We start from the raw sequence: 26,952 nt of genomic DNA, 5'->3' as shown, positions 1-26,952 counted from the left end.
ATGTGTTTCATTCCAGCCAGATCACACAGACCTAGAAGGTCTTTGGATGGAAACCCTTGCCAGAGCAGCCATGTTGCTGGTTTAAAATTCATCTAGTCTTCCCCCTTCCTGTTTAAGATAAAAATGGTTCAGAGTTTAACTTTAGCCACAGAAACAATTATCAGTCCCACAAAGAGTCCAAACATCCTTGCGAAGACCCTGTTGCAATGATTCTTCATAACTGCAGCCCTGGTCATCTGTCCTTCTGCCCCTATTTAATGTATCAACTCTCCCATTCTTTTGATACAACCTCCCCCATTAGCAGGCACACAGAAGACAGTGAAATCCCTGCTTCCCATTGGCCTAAACTCTTGTTCACATCAGCAAAACCACGAGAAGCTGTCCTGGTTCACAACCTTCCCTACATAGCCCTAGCGCATTGCAAATGTTGGTGGGATTGTTTCTCTGCCTCCGACCTTACTGGGCTGGGCTCAAGTCCGGGATTTTTGTTTTGTTTTAAGCTCATTTTAAGATGAACTTTGGAGGTGACCGGTGACAGACCTTAGTCCCCAAGTCAGAGTCAAGTGATGCAGGGGCTTGCTTACAGAGGAAGAGTCAGTGCTTTCCTCAAGGGAGTGGCCTCGAGTGGAAGGCTCTGTGGAGAGGGCTTTCCATTTATTCAGTCCGTACACCTCTAAAACACAGAAGTAGGACAGGCTTTGGAGGTACATTTTTTATTTTGTTTGTTCATTTTTCTCAGACAAGGTTCCCCCTCTGTAGTCTAGGCAGATGCCAAACTGACTTACTCCTCTGCCCCAGGCTCTGAAGTTCTGGCGTTACAAGCATGTGTTACTATACCTGGCTCTGGATTATTTTTTGACCAACCACTCCTCCAGAACACAATCCGGAGGTCTTTCTGTAAAGGTACCATAATATTCTTTGTGTGTGAAGGCCAATGGCCAGTGTTGGGTGTCTTCCTCAATCACTTCTCTACTTTGTTACTTTGAAGGCAGGGTCTCTCATTTGAACATGGAGACCAACAGTTTGACTGAAGCTCCAGGGCCCTCCACAGTGTCGGAATTACAGGCCTGCCAGGGACCTCAACCTTTTTATTTAGGTGCAGAGGATCTGAACACGAGATTCTCATGTTTGCACAGCAAGCACTTTCCTGACTGAGCCATGTGTCCAGCGCCTTCCATACATTCCTCTACTGATTCTGTAATGTTTTATTTTATACTTTACTTGACCTCTTATTTCAACATGTATGTATATATAGAATTTTTCATTAGTAGATAATATTCCTTTGTAAAACCCCGCATATTCATTATCGCGTTCATATTTTTTAGAATATATTTTCTAGAATAGAATTGAAATTTCCGCAGACGGGAGTGTCTAGGTCAGACACATGTATTTATAACTTTGATAGCTGCCATCCGGTGGCTTTGCCAGGAAGCTCCATCAGTTCTCACTTCCCCTGATGCCTTGTTCCAACAGAACAGCCCATCCTTCAGCCCTCTGGCCCATTGGTTATTTTATAGGCTTCTAAACATGCTTTCCATTGAAAGCTGCCAAAGAGATTGTGGCACATCAGAACTGAGCCTGAAGTACTGGGCTATGGTCCCATCCTATAGCTTCCCTGTTAAAAACACTTCTGCGACTGGTAAATACAGTTCACACTGAAACACAAGTCATCGCTCCCCGAGTCCCATGTTCATCCAGCCCCTTTTCTCCTGCCTCTGGGCTGAGCATGACTCAGCCTGCCTGCCCTCGTCTACAGGATTCTGTCTCATAGCCGCCTGGTCAGCGTGTGCTCACCATGTTTCTTTCACTGGCCTCTCGTGTGATGTGAAGTGGCCAGTGGTACCCAGATATGACTGTCTTCAGCTGTTGAATTCTCCTCAGCCCCACACCTATCTCTGTCTGTGCATAGGGAGCTCAGTCTGGCCTGGGCCTGCAGTGCAACTCATGCCCCCTCCCCCATGCCTTTCCGGTGCACGTTGCTCTGGGCACTCTGTTGCTCTGTCATGAATTTAGCATCTGGTTAGACCAGAGTGGAAGGTGGTCTTGGGTATCCATTTCATTACTTGCATTTTGTATTGATCAGCACTAGGGTGAATACTACCGCATCTTGCTTTCCTTTTGGCTCCCAAAATATTGCTAATAGGATAAAAGAAAGCAAGTTTACTGAGTACCTACCATGGACGAAGTGCTTAGTTAACCATCACATCGGTCAATATCTACAGCCAACCCCAGAAAGATACCCTCATGTTCCAGATATGGAACAAATCCCTCTTGAGAAATTCCCTCAATAAAAACTCAAACAAGCCAAAGCACAGTGCCTGATTCTTCCTAAATACACTGAAAGACAAACTCCCTTGAAACTACAGAGGGGCATAGTGTTGAACACCTCCTAAGAGAACCAATTCATGAAGAGCGAAAAGGGGTCCATCCGTTAGATCTTTCAAGAACCAATGCATGGACAATGAGTTGTTTTCTGTTTTTGCACACCAAAACAACATCTTTTTGGACTTTAAAATTTTACTTTTTATTTTTGACAGTTTTGTACACATATGTAAGGACTTTTACTCATACCCTCCTCTTACCCACTCTCATCCTTTTTGCTATTGAAACTTTTCTTTTCAACCTTCTACTTTCATGTCTCATTTTTGTGTGTGATACATCGAGTCTATTTAGAGATAGACTTAACATGCTCTTTGATGAGCATGGCTGGAGGTATTAACTGGAGAATGGGCAGCTCATCAGTGGCCATGCCACTGAAGAAAATGACACTTCTTCCCCACAACCATTAACTGTCTAGAAAGCCTCATAGGCCCATCACTTGTCCATGGTGACATGTTGACGGCCCAGTATTGCAAAAGTCTCATCCAGGTAAGTACATATGCAGTGTTCCTGAGTGCAGTGGCTGGGCTGTGTCATGTTCAAAGGATGTTCCTTGCATGTTTTCTCATCCTCTGAATGCTCTTACATTCTATCTATCCCCTCTTCTGTGATGCTTTCCGAGTCTTGGTGACATAGTTGTCTTACTTAGGGCTGGACACTTCAGCACCACTTGTTCTAGGTGCTTGGACCACTTGGGAATCTCAGTTTTAACCACTGTTCAAGGCTCTGATCAGGGATGAGAGCTTCTCTATCTGTGGATATAAACATGAATCTTTAGAAGGTGGTTTAACAACATGCCCATTTTGCAAACAACAGTAGCAAGTTCCACTCCTAGGAGCTCAGACTTCCTCAGTCACAGCTATTGATCTATTGATCAGGTTTCTAATATATACAATACCAGATGTGAGTTCCTTCCTATTCTAATCAGAAAGCAGTTGGTTGTCTCCATAATATATGCTAGTACTGTACTGGTGGGCATGTCTTGACTTGTAGGCTGTTGCTATTGTTCAAATAGACATAGCTGGGTAAGAATGCTGATCTCTCTCTCTCTCTCTCTCTCTCTCTCTCTCTCTCTCTCTCTCTCTCCACTTATCCCTTTCCAGCACTAGAAAGGCTTTTCCTATTAGGGAAGAAGTTTCCAGTTCAGTTCTAGCTTGATTTCTCTATGTCTGCTGATCAAAGTGTGTGGTGTCTTCAGCAAAGGTTCTTATGTTCAAGAACAGCCTTAGAACAATGACAATAATATATAAAAGCAACTTGGAAATCTTTGTAGGCTTCGCAGAGAGCTCCCATGTACCTTCTATTAGGGTTCTGCCTATGTTCAATCTTACATAACTATAATTATAACAACTAAGAAAGCAATACTAGTATAGTGTTAACAAAATGCATATTATTGTTAGTATTTTTTCTATGTATAGAAGTAGTAAATTGTTCTATTCACAGATAATGTGACTTTCTTTTTTTTTTTCGGAGCTGGGGACGGAACCCAGGGCCTTGCACTTGCTAGGCAAGCGCTCTACCACTGAGCTAAATCCTCAACCCCATAATGTGACTTTCTATGTGGAAAACTCTGAAGATTTCACAAGACCAAAATAATTGTTCTAGGTGCTTGGACCACTTATGAGTCTCTGTCTTAACCACTGCTCAAGGTTCTGATCAAGTATGAGGGCTGCTCTAAGCTATGTAATGGAGTTATGGATAAAAGTTCAGCATACAAAGCTAGCCATACTTCTATACTGACAATGAATAATTTGAAAACAAATTCCATTTATGATAGCATCAGAAAGAATAAAAAATTGAAAAAACATTTACCAATGAAGCAAAAGACTAATTTATTTATTAGCAATTTTAATGTGTTTTGAATATGTTATAAACTAAATTTATTTTTACTGACACATGACATATGAAAATATAACATATTAAGTCATAAGTGTTAACAAGTTGAGTTAGTGTGATATCTTGATACATTGCACAATGTTTAAATCAAATTAAACATATCTGTTCAATCATTGTGGTGGTTTGAATATGCTTGGCCCATGGGAAGTGGCACTAATTCTATCAGACCTTCATAGAAGAACTCATACCAATACTATCCAAACTATTCCACAAAATTGAAACAGATGGAGCACTACCGAATTCCTTCTATGAAGCCACAATTACTCTTATACCTAAACCACACAAAGACCCAACAAAGAAAGAGAACTTCAGACCAATTTCCCTTATGAATATCGACACAAAAATAATAAAATTCTGGCAAACCGAATTCAAGAGCACATCAAAACAATCATCCACCATGATCAAGTAGGCTTCATCCCAGGCATGCAGGGATGGTTTAATATACGGAAAACCATCAACGTGATCCATTATATAAACAAACTGAAAGAACAAAACCACATGATCATTTCATTAGATGCTGAGAAAGCATTTGACAAAATTCAACACCCCTTCATGATAAAAGTCCTGGAAAGAATAGGAATTCAAGGCCCATACCTAAACATAGTAAAAGCCATATACAGCAAACCAGTTGCTAACATTAAACTAAATGGAGAGAAACTTGAAGCAATCCCACTAAAATCAGGGACTAGACAAGGCTGCCCACTCTCTCCCTACTTATTCAATATAGTTCTTGAAGTTCTAGCCAGAGCAATCAGACAACAAAAGGAGATCAAGGGAAAAAGGAGATCAGATTGGAAAAGAAGAAGTCAAAATATCATTATTTGCAGATGATATGATAGTATATTTAAGTGATCCCAAAAGTTCCACCAGAGAACTACTAAAGTGATAAACAACTTCAGCAAGTGGCTGGGTATAAAATTAACTCAAATAAATCAGTAGCCTTCCTCTACACGAAAGAGAAACAAGCCAAGAAAGAAATTAGAGAAACGACACCCTTCATAATAGTCCCAAAGAATATAAAATACCTCAGTGTGACTTTAACCAAGCAAGTAAAAGATTTGTACAATAAGAACTTCAAGCATCTGAAGAAAGAAATTGAAGAAGACCTCAGAAGATGGAAAGTTTTCCCATGCTCATGGATTGGCAGGACTAATATAGTAAAAATGGCCATTTTACCAAAAGCGATCAACAGATTCAATGCAATCCCCATTAAAATACCAATCCAATTCTTCAGAGAGTTAAACAGAACAATTTGCAAATTCATCTGGAATAACAAAAAACCCAGGATAGCTAAAACTATCCTCAACAATAAAAGGACTTCTGGGGGAATCACTATTCCTGAACTCAAGCAGTATTACAGAGCAATAGTGATAAAAACTGCATGGTATTGGTACAGAGACAGACAGATAGACCAGTGGAATAGAACTGAAGACCCAGAAATGAACCTATAAACCTATGGTCACTTGATTTTTGACAAAGGAGCCAAAACCATCAAATGGAAAAAAGATAGCATTTTCAGCAAGTGGTGCTGGAGGTCAACATGTAGAAGAATGCAGATCGATCCATGCTTATCACCCTGTACAAAGCTTAAGTCCAAGTGGATCAAGGACCTCCACATCAAACCAGATACACTCAAACTAATAGAAGAAAAAGTGGGGAAGCATCTTGAACACATGGGCACTGGAGAAAATTTCCTGAACAAAACACCAATGGCTTATGCTCTAAGATCATGAATCGACAAATGGGATCTCGCAAAACCGCAAAGCTTCTGTAAGTCAAAGGACACTTATTAGGACAAAACGGCAACCAACAGATTGGGAAAAGATCTTTACCAATCCTGCAGTAGATAGAGGGCTTATATCCAAAATATACAAAGAACTCAAGAAGTTAGACCACAGGGAGACAACCCTATTAAAAATGTGGTTCAGAGCTAAACAAAGAATTCACAGCTGAGGAATGCCGAATGGCTGAGAAACACCTAAAGAACTGTTCAATATCTTTAGTCATAAAGGAAATGCAAATCAAAATAACCCTGAGATTTCACCTCAAACCAGTGAGAATGGCTAAGATCAAAAACTCAGGTGGCAACAAATGCTGGCGAGGATGTGGAGAAAGAGGAACATTCCTCCATTGCTGGTGGGATTGCAGACTGGTACAACCATTCTGGAAATCAGTCTGGAGGTTCCTCAGGAAATTGGACATTGAACTACCTGAGGACCCAGCTATACCTCTCTTGGGCATATACCCAAAAGATGCCCCAACATATAACAAAGACACATGCTCCACTATGTTCATAGCAGCCTTATTTATAATAGCCAGAAGCTGGAAAGAACCTAGATGCCCTTCAACAGAGGAATGGATACAGAAAATGTGGTACATCTACACAATGGAATATTACTCAGCTATCAAAAAAAATGACTTTATGAAATTCATAGGCAAATGGATGGAATTGGAAAATATCATCCTGAGTGAGGTAATCCAATCACAGAAAAACACACATGGTATGCACTCATTGATAAGTGGCTATTAGCCCAAATGCTTGAATTACCCTAGATGCACAGAACACATGAAACTCAAGAAGGATGACCAAAATGCGAATGCTTCACTCCTTTTTTAAAAGGGGAACAAGAATACCCTTGGCAGGGAATAGGGAGGCAAAGTTTAGAACAGAGGCAGAAGGAACACCCATTCAGAACCTGCCCCACATGTGGCCCATACATATACAGCCACCCAATTAGACAAGATGGATGAAGCAAAGAAGTGCAGACCAACAGGAGCCGGATGTAGATCTCTCCTGAGAGACACAGCCAGAATATGGCAAATACATAGGCGAATGCCAGCAGCAAATCACTGAACTGAGAAGGGGACCCCCGTTGAAGGAATCAGAGAAAGGACTGAAAGAGCTTGAAGAGGCTCGAGACACCATATGAATAACAATGCCAGCCAACCAGAGCTTCCAGGGACTAAGCCACTACCCAAAGACTATACAAGGACTGACCCTGGACTCTAACCTCATAGGTAGCAATGAATATCCTAGTAAGAGCACCAGTGGAAGGGGAAGCCCTTGGTCCTGCCAAGACTGAACTCGCAGTGAACGTGATTGTTGGGGGGAGGGCAGTAATGGGGGGAGGATGGGGAGGGGAACACCTACATAGAAGGGGAGGGAGAGGGGTTAGGGGATGTTGGCCCAGAAACTGGGAAGGGGAATAACAATCAAAATGTAAATAAGAAATACTCAAGTTAATAAAGATAAAAAAAATTTAAAAAAAAGAAGGTGTGCCTTTGTTGGAGGAAATGAGTCACTGTGGGGCCTGACTTTGAGGTCCTATGTTTAAGTTCTGTCTAGGGCAGAAAAGAGAGAGCCTCCTTCTGGCTGCTTATGGAAGCAAGTCTCCTGGTTGCCTTCAGATCCAGGTGTAGAACTCTCAGCTCTTACAGCACCATGTCTGTCTGCACACTGCCATGCTTCCTGCCATGATGATACTGGACTAAACCTCTGAATCTATAAGTCAGTCCCAAGTAAATTTTGTCCTTTATAAGAGTTGCCTTGGTCATGGTGTCTCTTCACAGCAATATAACCCTAATTAAGACAAAAACTTAATTATGATAAAATTTCCAAAATTTTTCCTTCTCATATTTCAAGAGACACACTAAAAACCATAAAATGTTGCTGGCAGACATTGTTGGGTAGGGAGACATTCTGTATTTTTGATTGGTAGATTCATATTAAGATATCCATACTTGTCCAAAGTGATCCACAGATTCAATACAATTCCTGTCAAAACATCAAATGATATTTTTATGTTCAGAAATAGAAAGGGAGTTCAAAGTTCATGTAGTGCTATTAAAGACTATGAATAACTAATTTTTAAAGGCAACGAAAGCAGAAGAAGCAAACTAATTGACTTAAAAACACATTACAAAGCTATAGTAACCAAAAGGTATGGCACTGGCATAAAGACAGACATAAAGGCTATTGGAATAGAGGAACAAGTTCAGAAAGAAACCTTCACATATGTAGTCAAATGGTTTTTGACAAGGATTTCTAGACCAGTAAGACAGTATTTTCAATAACTGTTTCTGGGGAACCACATGCAAGAAAATAATAAAACTGATACCCCACATTGTATCATATATTTAAAATGGAATCAAGAGCTAAAACTATAAAACTCTTAGAGGTATACCTACGGAGGAAAGTTCATGGTTTGGCAATCTCTTGACACATGAAGAATGGGCAACAAAAGAAAGAACAGATAAATTGTGCTTCGTTGAAATTATTAATATTAATACTATTTTATTATGCATCAGAGGCCATCATCACTGAATATATTTTCCTAAAGATAATAGCAAGTGCCTCGAAGGAATATAGGAAGATGCTCAATGTCAGCAAGCACTAGAGAAATTTACAACCTCCATGAAGTTCTGTACTATCCCAAGCAGGATGGCAAAGGCCCCCTAAACTGAAAACGAAAGCATTTGGCAGGATGAGCAGACACTGGGACCTTGGAGTGCCCCGGGAAGTGGGAAAAGTGTCTCCATTGTGAAGGACAGTGTGGTGATTATGTGTGATTAACACCGCACATAAAATCACCACACAGTACACATTGCTACTGTGTATGTATCAGACATTGGTGGGGCATTCATAACCAAATGATGTTCATAGCAGCTTTATTCACAGCAGCCGAAATAGGCATATAGCTTAGGTGACCATTGGTAGATGAATAGATAACAAAAGCATGTATACAGACAGCAGAATATTATTCAGCCATAAGGAATAAAACCCTTAAAAAAGAATATCTTGACTTTTTATATTTGAGAATTTCACACAAGATATTTTGATCACGTTCATTTTCTTTCTTCAGTTACTCCAAGATCCCCACACACATTCCTGTCCACAAATTTCATGTTGTCTCTCATTTAAAAAAACCCATCAAGCCCACTTTGTATGGCTGGGTGTGGGGACTGCCCTGGAATGTGCTTGACATACCAAGTGCCATACCACTAAGGAAAACAGCCCTTTCCCATCAGCAGTCAAATGCTGATAGCTCATTAGCTGGGGTTGAGACTTCACGGCCACCTCCCCTCCTCCACCTTAGGCTTTTAGCCTGGCTTGAGCTTGCACAGGGCCAATACGTGCTGTCACAACTACTGTGAGTTCATCTGTGCAACTTCCCTGTTGTGTCTGGGAAAGACAGTTTCCTTGATGTTATCCACCACCTCTGGCTCTTAAAGTATTTCTGCCCCTGGACTCCACATCGAGGGGAGGAGTGTGGTACAGATGTCCCATTTAGGACTGAACACTCTAGACTCTCTTATTCTCTGCAACTGACAAGTTGAAGGTCTTCGTGTTAACTACCATCTACTGCAAGAGGTTACTCTGAAGAGAGTTGGAAGATGCACTGATCTACACAGCAATAAGTCATCAGGAGTCATTTTTATGCTTTGTCAGTTTAGCACAATGACAGTGGTAGGTTTCCCTGGAAGGCACATAACCTAAGACTCATAACCTAAGACTCATAACCTAAGGCACATAGGCTATTTAGTCATGGTTCTTGACCTCTCACATGGATTCCATATTGGACAGCAGGCCTTACATCCACTAAGAAAGATTGAGGAGGGACCTATTTGGGGGTGGCTTGAAGGGAGGAAAGGGAAGAGAGAAATATAATTAAATTATAAGTTCAAACATTAAAAAGGGGGGAAAAGTGGTTGGTGGTTGCCACAACATTTGTGTTACTCTGCACTGGTGGGCACATCTTGTCAGGCAGGTCATTGCTGTGGTGTGCAGAGCTCACAGCTGGGTGAGACGGGCCATTGATTCTCCTCTGGCATAGTGTGTGCTTAGCACTTCCAGCTCTGTGAAAGCCAGGCAACAGGGCTGAAGTTTCAGGTTGAGACCCAGCTAGATTTCACTATGTTCTAAGACTTGAATATGTGACATTTGCAGCAATAGAGTCTTCCTTTCCAGTTCCAGGAGGTAATCAATAGAATTGGCAATAGCCTACAGTGTTTCGGGTGGGTCTCTGTGAGACCTCATGGGCCAATAACTCAGAAAGGGGTAACCCATTTTTGGTTTTAGGATTTTTATTTGGTAGGATATAGTGTCTAGTTGGGGTATTTCCCCATTATATGGTAAATCTATTTACATTTTTTATACATGTATACACAGTAGGGAACTTCCACAGTAATAGGTTTCCACATCCCTTTTTGAAAGGTCCTTAGTATTAATTAGTCTTGTTTATAAAGAATAAAATTCTTATACATACTACAACATGGATGAACCCTGAAAACATGTAAGGCAAAATAAGGCCAACATATAGGACATGTGTCATATAAACCCCCTTATTAAAGGTACCTATAGAAAATACAAAGGCAGCTAGCACAGGCTTGGAGGAGGGGACAGCAGGAGCTATTGTTCAATGGACGTAGGAGTTTTCAGTTGGAAATAACAGAATTCTGCAAGTGGGTAGTAATGACTAATACACATCAATTTGAGGTGTACAGTGTAAATGCCTTGAGCCACACCTTCAAAAGGTCTTTGATGGTGGGTTTATATATGTATATTTTATCACAATATCAAAGATAGCCAAGGTTCACATTGCTACCTTTGGCTCAACCTGGCACCACCATCGTTTCTTTAACTGTTGTTCACAGTGTATTCCTCTAATAAAGAGTTCTTGGTTCTCATGAACAATGGGGTTGTTCATCTTCAACAGTAGCACACACACACACACACACAGTTGTTTCAGAAACTGCCAAGTCAAAATCCCTCTTCAAGAAAAAGCTTGCCAACAACAGCCTGAGTTTACTGTACATTCTTTTGTCTTTGGTCTTACCAGGTTGGGTTGGGATTCTGTTTCCAGAACGACTTGGCTCTGTTCCTTTCTTCCACATGGTATTCTGTGTGGCTATGTCATTCGCCTCAATACATTCAGATCGATTCGTCACAAGTGCCGCTTGACAGCAATGAGATAATGCATGTGATGTATCTGGTACACCACCTGGCAAAGAGAAGAACTTTACACTGTGGCCTGGACCTGAGCTTGTGGCCTGGTTTAGCATTTTCCAAAATTACTCCATACCCAGGGAATGTCAAGAGAGCTGCAATCTGATTTGGAATGTCCCCACACCTGTGAGTCTCAACACACTAAAGAGTCATGAGGATTGCATCGGAAGGGCTCGCCTTTATTGGGCATTGTGCTCCTGACAGCAGAACTATTTACTGGGAGATGATAAATCTATATGTTTAAATGAAGAGTAATTACGAAAGATGTAGTCATGCTGGGGACAGAGGACCCAGGGTGTAAAACTGCAGATACCCAGAAATTGAGACTGTACTGTCTTTCCTTAGCAGCCCTTCCACTCTTCTGTGTCACTCTGCTTTTTTGCAGTGTTGGCCCTATTGGAGAAGTGGCTTGGGAAGGAGAGGGATATGCTGGAAGGAATGAGGCAGCCAGCTCACAGAAGCGAGGGACAGCTGCCAGACTTCACTTTGCAATGATGGGCCAGAGCAGCTCTGAGAACTCAGGGCCAGGAGTTAGTATCTCTGTGTCCATGCCATGGCTGTTGGCTTGAGGCCTTGGATTTTTCCCGATGTCAAATTTTATGATACTCTCAAATAAAACCCCAGTGTCAATTAAACCATTAGAGCTGATTTAATACAATACCAAGCTTAAGGCATGGGATTTGGGGGTGGGCAGAGTGGATCTTCCACTGACCAGTCATGTGTTCCTTGGCATTATTTAACGTCTACAAGGCCCAATTTACTCATCAATATGGGGAGGAGGTTCTGGCAGAGTTAAAGCACAGAAGTGGGACCAGAAACTTGTGTTGATTTCCTGGTTCGCACTGGCCACCCAACCATGGAGAAGTTATTTGGTGCCTTTACACTCTCCCCTTATCTACAAAATGGGTACTGACTCTCAAAGGCTTGATCTAAGAGGTTCCTGAGATGGTTAGTGTATCTTGCCAATATTATTTTTACCATAAGCTTCTGGAGAATTAAATTAACTCTTGTACATGTAGTAGTTGGCAGAGGGCCTTCACTGTGGTGAGTCCTTAATAAATGGTGGGCGGTAGTTTAAATGGCTTCTTGGCTGTTGGTGAATTATCTGTGCTCCCTCACATTTGTGTGGGTAACTGAGTTCTTGTTGATTGCTCCCCATTGCCCTCTGCTCTTCACATGGTTCCAAAAACTGCAGCGACCTAAAGGAGACTTTTATGAGAATGCTTATCAACTCATTCAATTCAATCACATAAATTCCTCGCAGAGCCTGACGTGGTGAGACTCATCCCCAATTATGAAGGTCTTTCTGCTTTTAGAAGTTGAAGCTGAGAACGTATTCTAGTAATTTAGGTAAAGACAAATGTAGACCATCTTTTTCATGAGTGTGAACTCACTGGTCTCAGTTTCTCCAGGTTTGGGACATTGGGCTTTGCTTGTAGACACAGGGCTATTTTGACCACTCCCTTTACAGCACTGGAGTCTCATGAGTAAAACCCGAACATTCCCCTTTGCCTTGGGTACTGCATCTGAAGTGACTTTCTTTTTGTGACCTTCCTTTTTTTCTGCATTCTGCACCTTTCAGTTGTTCCCTGTCCTTATGACCCATCACCTTGTGTTTCTCTAGAGGCAGTCTTACCTCTTGCTCTGGGGCCTCCGATGTCCATGGTAGCCACCTACCCCATGATTACCTGCTGACACTGTCCTTGTGATAGGTGGAAGTTATTCTGCCAGCTCTTCTGAAAAACAGGGAAGTATGAAGAATTAATTTGGACTCTCTTGTCACTGTGTCATATCATCTCACGGTAGCCCCAGGCCTGGGGCTTTCCAAACTTCCAGACACCGCTGTCCTCCAATGTTGCTCTTTCTTAGATGTACTTTTTTGGTGTGCTTTGAGCCTCCAGTGTAGGCTTACCTGTAGGTCACACCACTCAATAATTCCTCATCTTCTGGCCAGATCAGCCTTCTTGGTTCCTTAAAATGACTTTGTGGAATGCCCCAGGAACCTCCTGACCTAAATGCTTCATGCTCTACTCTGTAGGCCTCTTGTAATACCCCTGTGTCTAAAATCCCTGTACATTTCTTGTTTGTGAGAGCTGTAAGTTTCCTTGTGACTTTCTGTTTGAAAAGCAGCTTCCCTACACTGTCTCTACTGATCTTCATGAGAGGAATAAGATGAGCTACAGGGATCCTTAGGGTTCAGATTCTAGATACAGCCTTATGGGTGATAACGCACACCCAGCATTATCTTGAAAGAACCCTTAAGCTCCTATGAGATGTACCTTACGTTGTGCTGGCAGACACACTTTGTGTGGTGACACAGATGTGTAGTTTTGTATTGTAGGACATGGTAGGCCATAGAGGCACGTATGTAGAACACAGCTTGCAGAATTTTGCTTCATGATCACTGATATCATTATCCTGCAGCGCTGTCGTAGTCTAAAGAGTCCTTGAGGTGCCTGTGTCCCTCAGATCAAAAAGCCAGGTAGAGGTTGCTGGCCCATAGATATATTAAGGGATGGATACATGGCTCTGAAGCATGGAACTGGGCCTCAAACTCGTCTTCTTTTTGTCTTCTTTTGCTGTGTCACGGGGGATATAAGAGATCTAATAGTTCAACTCCAATTTTCTCTTTCCTTGATAGTTCATTGCCTATTTCCCCAAATTCTAAGTTGTACACAGAGGAATTCTCCCCATAAAATTCTGCTAATTTTGCATAGTCAGCCTAGTGTTAGATTTCTGTCCTGAATAAATAGTAAACTATCTGCAGGCTTTTGGAAAGGCTGTGTTGTAGGTGAAAAATGACTGCATTTATCAGAATATGGTTAACTTTAGTTTGCTCATTTGGCCATTTATAATCTTCTTGAAATAAATCCCTAATTGACCACTCTTCTGTCAGTGGAATAACACATCTGGAGCTGCAGATTGAGGCAGTAAAGGGTCCTCAGAGGCCCTCTGTGTGAGAAACAGTGAACAGTCCCTACTAGGGTGCCAGAGGCAGGATCCGGTGGGAACTAAAGTGAATCAGAGTGCTTTGAGCAAGGCACGAGGCACAGGACTCACGGTGTAAGTGAACATGGACTCACCACCCAGAGAAAGTCTGTATCAAGTATTGACTATGTACCTGTCCCCGTGTTGGGTAATACAGAAGACAATCACATTCAGGCTTGGCTTCTGATACATCAAACCACGGTTGTCAGAATCGGGAAACCCAGTTTTGAGGGTTAGTATCAAGGAACCAGAGGGGCAATGATATAAGCTGGTATAAGACCTGTCACCGTGATTAAGTTAGAAGTCTGAGTGCAATTGGTATTTAGGAACGTGAGGTGGTGGAGGATTGCATGTGTTGGGGAAAGCTTCCTGGAGAAGAAGGGTTTCGTTTTGGTCTTTGAAGGAAGAAATGTATCTAGCATGGTTTCCAAAAGCACTCCTTTATTTATTTCTAAAAGCGAGGCTGTTTCTGAACCACATGCCTCGTCTAAGGGACGGCTGTCTCCAGTTTCCTAAAATACAAAGCAGGTAGCAAAACACATCAGAGGGTTGCTTCAAAGATTCAGATGAATGTGTCTTTTAACCAGGCGCCAAGTTTTTAACAAATGGCACCGAGACAACTGGACTCAAGTGAGCTTCGACTCTTGAATCAGCCCACATACAAATATGGATGCATAAAAACGGTGAAACGGATTATAGACAAAATAGATAAAGTCAGAACTGGAAGGTTTCTGAGGGAAAACAAGGGAAATGTCTTAGTAATGTCAGAGCAGCTAAACCTGTCAGGGCATAAAAAGCACTAAACATGAAAAGGAAATTGCAGAAATTACTTCAAAATCAATAGTCTTTGGTCATCAAAAGAAATCACTTAACAACTGTCCAAAATGAAATTGAGAGGAGAAAACAAATCCCAAGCTGGACGTGTAGCTCAGTTTCAGAGTGCGGGTACAGCACGAGCCAGGTCCTGGCTTTGATCACAGAACCAGAAAACCAAACCAAACCAAACCAAAGCCTATGTCTACTACCAATACCACCAAAACCACTTAAGACTAAAATTAACCAAGGAGGCGAAAGGCCTGTGTACCGAGAATGACCAAATATATGGTAGGTATAAAAACAGACACAAGTGAATTTGGTGTGCTGTGTCCATAAACTGGGGGGCTTGGTGCCATTAAAGGTTCACACTACCCAAGTTTTCTTATTTTCAGTGCAGTTGTCGTGAGAGTTCTAATGATATTCTTTTTCCATAGAATATCATTTCCATAGAAATGATATTCTTTTTCCATAGAACAATCTTGGAGTAATAGTGCCATAAAAGTAAGGATAGTATTCTCCATAAAAATGCAAACAGATATATACAGATATGTACAGATATATAAAAAATAAAATTAGACTCTTACTTCACATCATATATGAAAATCAACTCAGAGGATTAAAATGGGCACCAGTGGGAGGAGAAGCCCTTGGTCCTGCCAAGGCTGGACCCCCCCCAGTGTAGGGGAATGTCAGTGTGGGGAGGCAGGAAGGGGTGGGTTGTTATGGAGTGGGAGTACCCTCATAGAAGAAGAGGGAGGGGGATGGGATAGGGGTTTGTAGATGGGAAACTGGGAAAGGGGATAAATTTGAAATGTAAATAGAAAAATATCCAATAAAAAGAAATTTAAAAAATTCAACATAAAAAATGAAACTGTAAAATGCCTAGAAAAACACATTGGGGAAAGCCTCCGTGATCCTAGTCTTTGACAATGATTTCTCTGGGTATGAGCTGAAAGGCACAAACAAGAAGACAGAAATAGACTAGTGGGATTACATCACACTAGAGAGTTCTGGACAGACAGGGAGATGGTGAGCAGTATGAAAAGATAACCCATGAATGAAAAAGAAATATTTGCAAGGTATGCTCACGCCCAAATGTTATCCAAAAATTTCAATAGTAACGGAGCAACTAACCCAGTGGAAGAAACATTAGAATCACATGAGATGTTGTCTCACGGCTGATAGAGTGGGTACTGCTGAGAAGAGGAGAGAACTCACAGGAAAGGGGGTGTCACGGGGTGATGCACATTGACTGCCTTCACTATATGAACAACATGAGTGGGGGATGGTCAAACCCAAATTACATAATTTTCTGAATGGAATCAAGTCCTAAATAATAATAATAGAAAGCATGGAGGAAGAGTTCACGGTGAGGGCCAACTTCTTAGCAATGGTAGCTGTGGGCATTGCAGGAACCACTGCCAAGAGCTTTAAGTCTTGACGCTCTACCTCGTTAAGATGGTGGTTCTGTCAGTCACCTCCTGTGGGATTCAGATGGGACTCTGGCCAGAGTTGGGATGTTCATTCTGTTCCTCCCAATGGTGCACTTTATCTAGGACAGATTTCAGGACAGACTGTTCAGCAGCATCTCCACCCCTCACGCCACGATCATGAATGGACTCCTTCCTCCTTCCTTTTCTTATTTTCTTTCCTTTTCCCCTTTCTCTTCATCAGTTATATTTAGTTATTTTTTTTTTGAGGTAATGTCTTTTATGTAGCTCAAGTTGGCTTGGGGGTCATGGTTCTGCCTCAGGCTCCTAAGTGTTGGGAGTGAAGACATCTACCATCACACCTAGTTTTTAATCTGTCATCATTAGTCTACTGTTCCAAAGACAATTTACTATAGCTTATTAAAACACACACAGTTACTTGTGTAGAAAATGGGAAGCCAAACCCTCAGAGAAACAGACAACATTTGGTTCTGAACCCTTCCTATGTGCAAGCTACAAGAAGGCTCAGAGCTCCTTAACTACAGCAGCCAAAAGGGAAACGTGGTTAGTTAGGAAGACCACAGAGCAGACTTGCCCTGTTCCAGTTGGTTCCCTTAGTAGAGTAGTAGACCAGCAGGGGAGGAACTGGGTTTTTTCGTTCTTGATTCTTGGCTAATTTTGCTTCAGGAAGGCACCAATGGTCTGGGAATGAATGGCTGTGGGCTGCTTCATATCCCCAGTCTCTGTGGTCTTCTGAGAGGCTCTGCTATTCGCTGTGTGCTCACCTCCTATTGGTCTTCTGCAGACTCACTTTTGATGTGATACTACTCTTGCATTCTGGCCAGATACCCTTGTCACTGGGTGGTCAATCCCAGCAGAGTTCTTTTTGGTTCTTTTTGACCCTTTTTCTTTGATTATGATAGACTTGTTTTTTTCCCACTTCCAGGGTTATTTTAGACTTTAAACTTTCTTAAGGTTTTAGTAGCCTTCGTGGAGTACATGGGTATAAGAAGAGTATAGATCAAGGGCCCTCTCCTGCTGATCCTTTTAAGAATGGACTTCTTAAGTGGTGTCAGTTGATGGTCCTGCTATATATTATGGGCCTATCTTCTGCTTCTCTCTAGGGGTTACTTCCCCTCAGACCTGCCATTTGGTAGCTGCGGATGAGATGTTGAGAGAGATCACCAAAATTAAATCCTGATGTTCAGGAATGGGCATCTTGCGTGACTTTAAGCATAGTGGGTTGTGGAGCGAGATCTCAGGCTTACTTCTAAGATGGTGGCAGGCACTTCAATTGTTCAGGGCTTGCCTGCTGTATAGTAAGAGAAGGACGTAACACCACAGGTTGTTGTGAATGTTAGACAAGATCTAACACTTCAGCGTGCCATGAAAATTCTTGTTTTTTTTTCCGCTGTAAGTTCTTAAGGAGCGAACAAGAGGAAATTTTACAAACTTGATCCTAGGTGCGGCGTTGGTGGTACAGTGGTGAGCATAGCTGCCTTCCACAGATTTGATCATAGATTTGATTTTGTAAGTTGCATTTAGACCTGTAGTGGAGGACAGATATTCTCTGTCATGAAGACAGGGCTACACAATGCAGAAACATGATTCCAATTCATTTCTTGTTGTTGTTGTTCTGAAGATTCTTGGGCTCCAAAATTGTTAATTACTCTTTGCCTAAATATTTACCTTCTTCCTCCTGATATTGATAAGTAGGCATTACAAAAGGTATCTCCTGTCTTACTTCCCTTGAGAGGGAATGTTCATGACAAGTCAAGTTTAGCAGCTCATCACATGTCTCTTTTTGTTTGGATCGCCAGCAGCACAGAACTATAATCTATTGTTAAAATGTCCAAGTCTCCCAAGGTGCTTCAAGTACCTTTTTCTTTACCTTCTTTTTTCACCTGGTATTTCTTCCTTGGCCATTCAGATAGACTGGCTGGATGCTTTTCTTTTGGTACAAACCTTTTTCAAAAGTGTAAGTTTATAAGTTGAAGCTATAAATAATGTGATTACATCATGACACACTACAAATGTTGGCCCATAAAAGGGTGAGATCCTATTCAGCATTGTGCTGGCTGTCTTGCTGGATAGTAAGAGGCTCTCTGGAATTTTAAAGCAGCTGTTCAAACATTGTTTCCTACAGAAGAAAGTAGATGCAAGCAGAGGTAGAGTCCTTCAGTCCTCTAGGGCTTTATAGAACATCCTTCGAGATGTTATAGCTCTCTGTGTAGAATGCCTACCCAAGTGGATTTCTTGCTTTCATTGTATATGTGTGTGTGTGTGTGTGTGTGTGTGTGTGTGTGTGTGTGTGTGTGTGCATGAAGCTAATACTTGGCACCTGGACCAATGCTTCTTCAAGCTTTCAAATACATATGAGTCATTTGAAGACATCTTTTTGTAATATGAACACTAGTCGCTTACAGCAGGTCCAAGAGTCTGCTTCTATAGCAAGCTTCCAGTCAGGCAATGAAGATGCCATTTGTCTGTGGGCTATACTTTGGGTGGCAAAGATTAGAAGATGCATGACCCAGTCTGTCAAGTAGAAAATCCTGTCTTGTCTGTGAGTCACATTTCCTAATCTCAGAACTACGTCACCACATCTGTCTTCTCCTTAGCATTTAATTCTTTTTCTTTTTCTAAATAAAGCTTAGTTTATTTTTTATTTTTTCAAACAATATATTTTGCTCTTGTTCTTTCTCTGCTCCCCCTAATCCTCCTAGAACCCCCTTCTTCATAGTACCTGATTTCTATCTCCCAAGTGTCTTCTGCTAGGGATGTATACTCTTTTCTTTCTAATGAGTTTTCATTTTCTTCTTTTCCCATCTACAGCACTTGTTGAAGCTCACTCTCTAAGCAAATACACTTGCAAATATATTTACAGTGATATCAGACTAATCCACTATCCCAGTCTTAGAGATGGCTTGGTATTTGTGTTAGGTTCCGCAGGATCTCGAGTCTAGTAGGTGGGCACTCATGGATTTTTGCTGCTGAGCAACGGGCTTGAGATTCTAAATGTTGTGTATAATTGAGAACCATGTAAGAAACTGACAAAATTTAGTGACTTTCCACTACACCTTTTCTTGTAGAGACAGAGGCAAATGCTCTCTGTAGTCGCTGGCTTTTAATGACTTGCTGTGTGTACTAAAGCTCTGACTGCAACAGAGTATTGACTGAATATAGGTATTTGTGTTCAAGCACTGGTGAATTTGGAACAATATCTGTAAGACTAATCGGCACATATTAGGTCACAGAGACCCAAGTTACTCATAACCCCAAGGACTGTGTTTGGAAATACTGCAAAAAACGTGCTGTGAGGTTGTACACATAAAGCCTCCATTTCTACACCATACCATGTGCTGTTTACATAGTCCTTCCTGTTAGCCTTGGCATTTCCTGCCTCAGTCAGGGTTTAAACGGGGACATCAAGTATACTTAGGATCTCCTACCTGCCCACCTGATGTGAGACTTAGAAATACAGAGTCATACTTAGCATGGCATTGTAGAGCTTTACACAGAATTGGACTTTTCTCTGTTGAGTTATTTGGTAGATCATAATTCCCCATGCAAAGGAAAGGCTACACTTATACATCAACTCATCAGTTATTGGTTGTCAGTTATCAGTTATTAGGGCATCCAAGTTGACTAACAATATATTAAAAATTATAACAGTATATTAACATTGTAGTAGATTGAAGATTTCCTGTGGAATATTTTCACCATAATTGCCCTTCATTTGTTGTGGTTTCATGAGCGAGTGGCAAAGGCCATTCAGGGAGTAGCAATTTGAGTATGCGTCAGATATATGCTGGCACTTCTGCTGAAGTGCCAAAACCAGTAACTATTAGGTCATAAATTCCTCTGAAGTTTGACTGAACACGTGCTGGGCACATTTAAGAGTTGACCAAAAATTTGCACATGAGTGCAACAAACACCTCCCACCTACATGACGAGAAGATTAGAGATCAAGTGGCTTGATAGAGGCCACCAACCCTTTGTTCCAGGAGAAAGGGTTTGGTTTTTCTTGCTGTGCTCTCTGTGTGTGTGTGTCTTCCTATGGCACTGACACAGGGTCCTATGAACGTTACCTAGGTAGCATGCATGTTTACTTTGTGCTGTCCTTCTTTCCCCCATAAGACGCAAGGGTGACCCACGGAGGTGCATGAAAGCAAAGCCACTTACTTCTGGAGGCTGCCAGGGCTGAGCGGAAGGGGAGGGGCTTGTTGAAGTACAGGAAGCTGAGCGTGGAACTATTTTTTTTTTTTTTGATGAAGCCTAGCCTGGTTCTAAGCGTAGACTTTCATTATTAAAAGCAAGCTTATTTGTGGGCTGACAGGAACTGGAAAATTTTCATCTATTGAATTGTGGTCTAGGCACAGAGAAGAAAGGCTTGATGGGGGAAATATGTAGGCCCACTGCGGAGATACAAAGGGCTGGCCAGACGTTTTCTTTTCCATTTCTCCCTTAGACACCTTGCTGTATAGTCTGCACCAAGCATCACTCAATTGTATTTTCCTCCATGTACAGCCTACATATGGAATACCAGGCCGGAATGTTACATAACAAGACCTAAGTTAGAGAATAGCAACGGTAAGGGTAGAGGCATGGCAGGGAAGAGGAAGAGGAGGGGTAGAAAACAAAGGAGAAAAAAATACTGTTTTAGTATTCTGAGACATGTTCGGAAGCTTCGGTCCCAAGACGTTACCTCACTCGATGCTTTTTTCCTTGGATTAACAAACACCCTTCCTCCCTTTGACTCTGGGAAGTTGTTAATTGAAGCAGAAATATTCCTAGGGCATTGGCTGTTCAGGCTGTATGAATTTTTTGGAGGGTGGGGGGGTGATAATTGGACAGGAGGTGGGATCAAGCCATCATTCCTGCTCAGAAACCTTTGGTGACTCTCTAATGCCGATGTGCTGCAGTCTGGAAAATCAGGGTGGCGGGCAAAGTGCGGCAGGATTGGCCCTGCTGCTCTTCAGGGCGGGGATTCTCTGTCCCTGCCTCATACATTGCTCTCAGACATCTTGCGGGGTCTATAGTGCTCCCTGCGTTCTGTTCCCATTGTGTGCATCTTCATCAATATCAGGCTGGAAGCTGGGTGTGGTGAAAAACACCACCAATCTAAACTAGCCTAGAGGCTGAGGCAGAAGGAGGTTATCAAGTTAGAGGCCAGCTGGGGCTACATTTGAGACCTCATCTTAAAACAAAAATGGCTGACCCATTGAGCTGGCTTCAATATCCTCTTTTCATATAAAGCTTTCCTTCAGCATCCTAAGTGATGCCTCCTTCCCTTACGGCTGCTAAATGCAGATAAGATGGTTTTATGTGCCAGCAATTAGAGAGAGGGTGAGGAGAGATTTAGCAAGTGAGAGCTAACGAAAAGCCTCTGAACAAATTAGGGCCTCCTTTATGTGTTTGTCATCAGTGTCCCAGTGTTTTTGTTCCCATATCTAAGATCTACCTTTTATTCTCCTGAGTCTAATGAGATCTCCTCACTTCTTGGAGTGAGTGCCTCTCCCCTGCCAAGTACAAAGCAATCCTTGGGTACACTCCATTCCCAGTTTCATGCACTAAGGAACTGACTAGTGAGCACCTCCTCCTGCAAGTGCTGAACTTAGTAAGCCACTTGCAAAAACTCCTGTTGTTTCCAGACTTAAACGTTTATGCCATGCTGTAGATTTGTCATATAGAACTCTAGCATGTCACCTGGCCCTGCAGACTTAGATGACCCATAATTGACTGCAGGTATCTTGGTAAGTCTCAACATTGATGCAAATCCTTCCCCACAGAGGACTTTGTACATTGTAGGTGCTTCATATAAGGGTTGCTGCATAATAAACCATATGAGAAAAGCCTAGTGAGAAGCTGAACAGAAGATGAGCTGTGAACAAGGGGCTGGGTGTGCCAGTGACCGTGAGGCTGCCATTTTGCCTTGCACCAGGCTGAAGCATTCAACTTATGTAAGATACCAGACTTGCAGGGAAAGAATCCTCCGTGTTTCCTCTGTGTATATGTTCAGTCTCTCTCTCTCTCTCTCTCTCTCTCTCTCTCTCTCTCTCTCTCTCTCTCTCTCCCTCTCTCATATGTGTGTATTGTGTGTGTGTGTGTGCATGCAGGAGGCACAGATATGGACTTGGGAGTTGGGGGAAGCTGTAGCTTTGACCAACTTTCCAATACAGAATGAAGTTTTGGATTTTCAGTGGGTCTGAACACTTCTACACACCAAAACCATGGCACTGTTCCTTAGCTAGGTAGCAAAATGTAGCACAAATATTATCTCCATAACAAAAAAAGTAGACAAAAATAAAAAGACCTGAACCAGTGTTTTAGAGTAAGCTTCTCTTCTGTGGAACCTTCTGGATTTGCACAGTTCATGAGAATGACTCCTTAATAGCACTGCAGCACTTAATGCCTGATGCTGCCCAGTTTAGCTCTTGCTTATGACATCTTGATATATTTCCCAGTCTAGTTAGATTTGCGGCAGAGTGCTTCAGTAGGATGCCAGTTTTTAAGGGTGTAGAAAAGTATGTTGGGGGAGTCATCTCTAAAGACAAAAAGGAAAAAAAAAAGATAACCGAGTTTGCTTCTCTGGAAAGATCAATAGACTTTTTAAGAAATAAGCTACGAGTGACCAAAAACCACAAGAGTTCAAACCATATCCGGTGTAACCCTGGGAGAGAATTTCTGCTGCAGAAGGAAGTTGGCTGTTCTTGACGTGAGCTACAGTATTCTGCAAGAATGTGAGGGCAGCCAGACTCCTGATCTCACTGATGACGGTAGAGGTTTGCTTACAAGTCATATCTGACACGAGGGGAATGGACTGCCTCAGTGGGAACTGATCTCTTCAGCTGACATGTGCAAAGAGAGAGCATGTGGATGGATGTGTATATATGTATGTATGTATATATATATATTCACACATATGTTATCAAAGTCAGTGATTAATATTATGAAACCCCCATCTCATTTTAAATAGTTTCTCTTTATGTGACGTGCATTATTTTTAAAACACAGCACAGACACTTCCTTTCAATTCTCCCCTCCAGTGCCTCTGGCATTATTCATTCAGAAACTTTCAATGGGGGGGAGGGGGGAGGACTTAGAAATGCTTTTTAACTACAGCTCACATCATTAGTGTTACTGCTGTCTAAGCAGAAAAACAATGGGATTCAGCTTAGCAAAAGGCTTCAGGAAAACATAAACTCTGAAGGGTAATAGATCTGCGTCTCAAATGGTTTTTCTGTCTAATGAGCGTCCTAATGAATTTTCTTTTCAATTAGAATATTTTCACAGATCTCAGAATGGTTAACCCAGGACCGTTTTGTTGGGATAATCTTCACTTACTGAGATGTGTTGACTCCGAGGTCACCAGTCTTTACTTAGTTATTGCCCCACCAGCCTTCTCTGGGCTGTCCCTCTCCTCTGAGGCCCTCACAGCTTGAGATCAACTGATACAATGCCAGAACTCCAGGCTGTTCTTTCCAGCTCTATGACAGACATTCTGAAAGGTTTCATAGACAGTTCTAACTCCACAGGTCTAGTGATATTGTCTCTAAGCAACACATACACTAACATCACCGTGACATCGTCTGCAAATTCAAGTCAACTCTGTCTTATATTTTTGTTCCCTACAATCAATAACTGCTGAGCCTTGTTGCTACTGACCTTGAAATAATATCAAGAAAACACTCTCTTGTGTTTCCTTTTCTATTTCTGCTGCCTTAGTTCAGGCCACAGCATTTCTCACTTGTCTCGAGTAGGATATAAGATGGCTATTGCTTTCGGTAGGATTTTACTGTTGTGAAAATACACCATGACCAAGGAAATTCTTTATTATTATTATTATTATTGGATGTTTTTTAAATTTACATTTCAAATGTTACTCCCTTTCCCAGTTTCCCGGACATAAGCCACCTTTCCCATCCCCCTCCCGTTCTATAAGAATGCTCCCCTCCCCAAACATCCCCCCTTCCTGCCCTCTTCCCCAACATTCCCCTACACTGGGGGGGGGTGTCCAGCCTTGGCAGGACCAAGGGCTTCTCCTTCCATTGGTGCCCAACAAAGCCATCCTCTGCTACATATGCAGCTGCAGCCATGGGTCAGTCCATGTATAGTCTTTGGGTAGTGGTTTAGTCCTTGGGAGCTCTGGTTGGTTGGCATTGTTGTTCTTATGGGGTCACAAGCCCCTTCAGCTCTTTCAGTCCTTTCTTTGACTCCTTCAACGGGGGTCCTGTTCTTAGTTCAATGGTTTGGTGCTAGCATTTGCCTCTGTATTTGACATGCTCTGGCTGTGCCTCTCAGGAGACAGCTATATCTGGTTCTTGTGAGCATGCACTTCTTAGCTTCATCAATCTTATCTAGGTTTGGTGGAGTATATATATTGGCCACATGTGGGGCAGGCTCTGAATGGCAGTTCCTTCAGTCTCTGCTCCAAACTTTGCCTCCATATCCCCTCCTATGAATATTTTTGTTCCCTCTTTTAAGAAGGAGTGAGGCATCCACACTTTGGTCATCCTTCTTCTTGAGCTTCATGTGGTCTGTGGATTGTATCTTGGGTAACTCAAGCTTTTGGGCTAATATTCACTTATCAGTGAGTGCATACCATGTGTGTTTTTCTGTGATTGGGTTACCTCACTCAGGATGATATTTTCCAGTTCCATCCATTTGCTTATGAATTTCATGAAGTTATTGTTTTTGATAGCTGAGTAGTACTCCATTGTGTAAATGTATCACATTTTCTGTATCCATTCCTCTGTTGAAGGGCATCTGGGTTCTTTCCAGCTTCTGGTAATTATCAATAAGCCTGCTATGAACATAGTGGAGCATGTGTCTTTGTTATATGTTGGAGCATCTTTTGTGTATATGCCCAGGAGAGGTGTAGCTGGGTTCTTAGGTAGTGCAATATCCAATTTTCTGAGGAACCTCAAGACTGATTTCCAGAGAGGTTGTACCAGTTTGGAATCCCACCAACAATGGAGGAGTGTTCCTCTTTCTCCACATCCTCGCCAGCATCTGTTGTCACCTGAGTTTTTGATCTTAGCCATTCTGACGAGTGTGAGGTGGAATCTTAGGGTTGTTTTGATTTGCATTTCCCTGATGACTAAAGATGTTGAACATTTCTTTAGGTGCTTCTCAGCCATTCACTATCTTCAGCTGAGAATTCTTTGTTTAGCTCCGCACCCCCTTTTTAATAGGATTATTTGATTCTCTGGAGTCTAACTTCTTGAGTTCTTTGTATATTTTGGATATTAGGCCTCTATCAGATATAGGATTGGTAAAGATCTTGTCCCAATCTGTTGGTTGCCATTTTGTCCTAATGACAGTGTCTTTTGCCTTATAGAAATTTTGCAGTTTTATGAGATCCCATTTGTCGATTCTTGATCTTAGAGCATAAGCCATTGGTGTTTGGTTCAGGAAAATTTCCTTAGTGCCCATGTGATCGAGACTCTTCCACATTTTTTCTTCTATTAGTTTGAGTGTATCTGGTTTGATGTGGAGGTCTTTGATCCACTTGGACTTAAACTTTGTACAGGGTGAGAAGAATGGGGATTGATTTGCATTTTTATACATGCTGACCTCCAGTTGAACCATCACCATTTGTTGAAAATATTTTTTCTATTGGATGGTTTTAGCTCCTTTGTCAAAGATCAAGTGACCATAGATGTATGAGTGCATTTCTGGGTCTTCAATTCTATTCCACTGATCTACCTGCCTATCTCTGTACCAATACCATACAGTTTTTGTCACTATTGCTCTGTAATACTGCTTGAGGTAGGAATGGTTATTCCTCCAGAAATTCTTTTATTGTTGAGGAAAGTTTTTGATATCCTGGATTTTTTGTTATTCAAAATGAATTTACAAATTGCTCTTTCTAACTCTATGAAGAATCAAGTTGGAATTTTGATGGGGATTGCATTGAATCTGTAGATTGTTTTTGGCAAAATGGACATTTTAACTATATTAATTTTGCCAATCCTTGAGCACGGGTGGTCTTTCCATGTTCTGAGACCTTCAATTTCTTTCTTCAGAGGCTTGAAGTTCTTGTCATACAGATCTTTCACTTGCTTGGTTAGAGTCACACCGAGGTATTTTATGTTATCTGGGACTATTGTGAAAGGTAACATTTCCATGATTTCTTTCTCAGCCTATTTATCCTTTGAGTAGAGGAAGGCCACTGATTTGTTTGAATTAATTTTATACACAGCCACTTTGTTGAAGTTGTTTATCAGGCTTAGTAATTCTCTGGTGGAACTTTTGGGATCACTATTCTTACAAAGGAAAATAGGTCATTGGGGGCTGGCTTGAGATTCAGAGGTTCAATCTATTATTATCATGGCGTGAAGCAGGGTGACGTGCAGGCACATGTGGTGATGGAGAAGTTCTCTATCTTGAATCTCAGGCTGCAGAGAGAGACTGTGTCACTGGATGTAGCTTGAG

General features: G+C 41.8%; 1 long non-coding RNA gene across 4 annotated transcripts; it reads right to left on the bottom strand.

The window, feature by feature from the left end:
- Positions 1 to 7,887: 7,887 nt before the first annotated feature.
- LOC102553774 (uncharacterized) lies at positions 7,888 to 24,018 on the bottom strand. Of its 4 annotated transcripts, none has more exons than XR_594085.4 (5): positions 23,860 to 24,018; positions 12,918 to 13,017; positions 12,260 to 12,480; positions 11,112 to 11,276; positions 7,888 to 8,050 (listed from the first exon to the last, which is right to left on the bottom strand). It is a non-coding gene; the product is annotated as an uncharacterized LOC102553774 (long non-coding RNA). The 4 variants fall into 4 exon arrangements; XR_005488387.2 differs by having other exon boundaries at positions 12,918 to 13,014; positions 23,860 to 23,978; XR_001839505.3 differs by lacking the exon at positions 12,260 to 12,480 and having other exon boundaries at positions 23,860 to 23,995.
- Positions 24,019 to 26,952: the final 2,934 nt, after the last annotated feature.

Source organism: Rattus norvegicus, chromosome 8, assembly GCF_036323735.1.
Source record: "Rattus norvegicus strain BN/NHsdMcwi chromosome 8, GRCr8, whole genome shotgun sequence".
Lineage (NCBI taxonomy): Eukaryota > Metazoa > Chordata > Mammalia > Rodentia > Muridae > Rattus > Rattus norvegicus.
This window is presented reverse-complemented; position numbering and strand designations above follow the sequence as displayed.